The sequence below is a fragment of the Propithecus coquereli genome, unplaced genomic scaffold (genome assembly GCF_000956105.1).
Source record: "Propithecus coquereli isolate 6110/MARCELLA unplaced genomic scaffold, Pcoq_1.0 Scaffold80, whole genome shotgun sequence".
NCBI lineage: Eukaryota > Metazoa > Chordata > Mammalia > Primates > Indriidae > Propithecus > Propithecus coquereli.
In genome coordinates this window covers 1795377-1798277 of record NW_012154174.1, presented here as the reverse complement: position 1 = coordinate 1798277, position 2901 = coordinate 1795377, and the positions used below count along the sequence as shown (strand labels likewise).

At 39.4% G+C, this 2901-nt stretch overlaps 1 protein-coding gene across 1 annotated transcript in view; it reads left to right on the top strand.

Moving 5' to 3' along the window:
• The window catches only part of CFAP70 (cilia and flagella associated protein 70), a 96422-nt gene that overhangs the window by 42208 nt on the left and 51313 nt on the right, over positions 1-2901 (top strand). The gene's annotated exons all lie outside the window — the stretch shown is intronic.

Genomic DNA, 2901 nt, shown 5'->3' with positions numbered 1-2901 from the left:
ATCTTTAAATATTTTACTCCACTCTCTTCTTGCTTATGCAGTTTCTGAAAAGAAGTCCAATGTAATTCTTATCCTTGTTACTATAAAGGTACGGTGTTTTTTTTTCCTTTGGCATCTTTCAAGATTTTCTCTTTATTTTTGGTTTTTGCAGTTTGGTTATGATATGCCTAGGTATAGACTCTTTTTTTTTTTTTTGTATTTATTCTGCTTGGTTTTCTCTGAATTTCTTGGATCTGTACTTTGGTGTCTGTCATTAATTTGGGAAACTTCTCAGCCATTATTTTTTCAAATATTTCTTCTTTTCTTTCTTCTCCTTCTGGTATTCCTATTATGCCTAGTTACATCTTTTGTAATGGTTCCACAGTTCTTGGACATTCTGTTATGATTTTTTTTCCTTTTTTTCTCTTTCCATTTCAGTTAGGGGAGTTTCTATTCATATATCTTCAAACTCACTGACTCTTTCCTTCAGCTGTGTCTAGTCTACTGATAAGCCCATCAAATGAATTCTTCATTTTTGTTAATGTTTTTTATTTTTAGCATTTCCTTTTGATTCTTTCTTAGATTTTCCATCTGTCTGCTTACATTACCCACTGTTCTTGCATGTTGACTACTTTTTCCATTAGAGCCCTTAACATACTAATCATAGTGTTTTTAAAAATTCCCTATCTCATGATGCCAAAATCTGTGTCATATCTGAGTCGTTTGTATGCTGGCTTTATCTCTTCAAACTGTATTTCTTCTTGCCTCTTAGCATTCTTTGTAATTTTTTATTGGTAGGTGGACATTATGTATTGGGTGACAGGAATTGAAGTAACTAGGGTTTGTAGTGTGAGGTTTTATGTTAAGCTGGTTAGGAGCTGGGCTATGTTTAATGTTTGCTGTAGTTCTCAGTGCCAGAGGCTTCAGTTTCCTGCCCCAACCCCTGTTGTCTGTGGGTTTGCCTGAGAACTCCTTCTTTATAGAGTCTGTGTTTTGCAGCCCTCTCAGTTGTAATCCGCTGTTATTATGTTGGAACCCTGTTGGTATGGTGGCAAATTGTTGGGGAAGGAAAGTGTTCTGTAATCCTGTGATTAAATCTCAGTATTTTCATGGGTTTGAGTCCCCGGGCTGTGACTTTCAGAAGTGTTTCATAGTCTTTTATTCTTCTCTTTATATGAGACAAGAAATCTAGACAGAGCTGGAGTTGTCTGATTGCCATTCCCTCAGATCAGATAATGCTGTGGTAAGGTAGTTTCCCTTAAAGGTCAGGCCTTTGATATTGTCAACTTAAAACCTTGAGACCTACACATTTAGAAAGGAGAGCTTTATTTCTTATAAAGAATTGCAGAAAGCTTTATTATAAAGGGTTGCAGCCTGCAGAGACCAAAAGTAGGCACTTCAAAAGAGGAAGAATGAGACAGGAATTTCTGCTGAATGGGATAGCTAAGTATACATATCCAACAGGTTATAGAAGAGCTATGAATATTCACAAAGGGGGGCACATGCATGTGTAGTAGGCAAACATGCATGTTCCCTACATCCCATGTTCACTTTGGGGTGCAGATTTAACATTTAAAGGCAGTAAAGTTAGGCTATGTACATCAAAAGGTGAAATGAAGGACACGGAGGCACCCTACATGCGGCCTCTGTGCACCAGCCAGAGCCAGTGCGTGGTTGGTGGTCACTTATCAGGAAGGAATACTGGTCAGTTGTTGTGTTGAAACTGCAAAGAGGGAGGGGAGTCCGGCTGCAGTGTCAGGTGGTTGGTTAAAATCAGCAGTGGAGCAAGTCTTTCGAAAGGGCTGGTTTCTGTTTAACTCTTAGGAAAGAAAATCTAATGACAGTTATTGAGGGGGCGATATAATAAGGTATGTCCAACCTCTGATCCCATCATGGCTGAGAGAATTCAGTTTGTTTCTTTGTTTTTTTTTCTACAGAAAAGATTTTGCTCTGTTGCCCAAACTGGAGTCCGGTGGTACAATCATAGCTCACTGCAGCCTCAAACTTTTGGGCTTAAGCGATCCTCCTACCTCAGCCTCTAGGCATGTACTACCATGCCCTGCTAATTTTTTAAATTTTTTATAGAGATGGGGTCTCACTACATTGCCCAGGTTAGTCTCAAACTTCTGGCCTCAAGCCATCCTCCTGCCTTTGCCTCCCAAAGTGCTGGGATTGTGACCCATTGTGCTTAGCCAGAACTCAGTTCTTAAGGTTTCTCTGTGCCCCCTTGGCCTAGAAGGGGTTCTGTTCTGTCGGTTGAGGGGCTTAGGATTTTTTTTTATTTCACAGTGTGGAGAATCCTATGGGCATATTTTAAAATAATTACATTTTCCCCGTCCATACCCGAAACATGAAGGGGTATTTCTCTTATCTCCACCACAAGAACCTGGTGGGGTTCCTGGATTTAAAACCACAAAAATGTGAGGACCCTTAAGACTGGGCTCCCTGGAGTTTTTAACTCCCTCCTAGTCCACACTCAGCCTCCAGTAATTTGTCAATATTAGCATTAAAGTATTAATATTTCTACCAGTTACCGGCTTCAGTGGCTTCTGCTGTCTTTAAGCTGATTGCAGCTGTGATCTTCTGTATTTGCCTGTCTCTCCAAATTTCAGGTTGTCAGTTTGCCCATCACTTCAATTTTATGATCAATCTAAGAAGTGTCGATTTTTTATTTCACCAGCTTTTTTCTTGTTGAGAACAGGAGGGGACTACTTCAAAGCTGTGTCAGAATTGAAACCGGAAGTCCCACTGTATTTTCACAGTAGAAATAAACATAGTTTATACCATTTGCAGACTTGTCCATTTCTTTAGAATAAATCATTAGAAGTTGAATTTATGGTCAGAGATTGTGGACATTTTTAAGGCTTTTGATTCATGTTGCCACATTGCTCTCAAAAATGTGCAATTTTCCTCTGCTAGCAG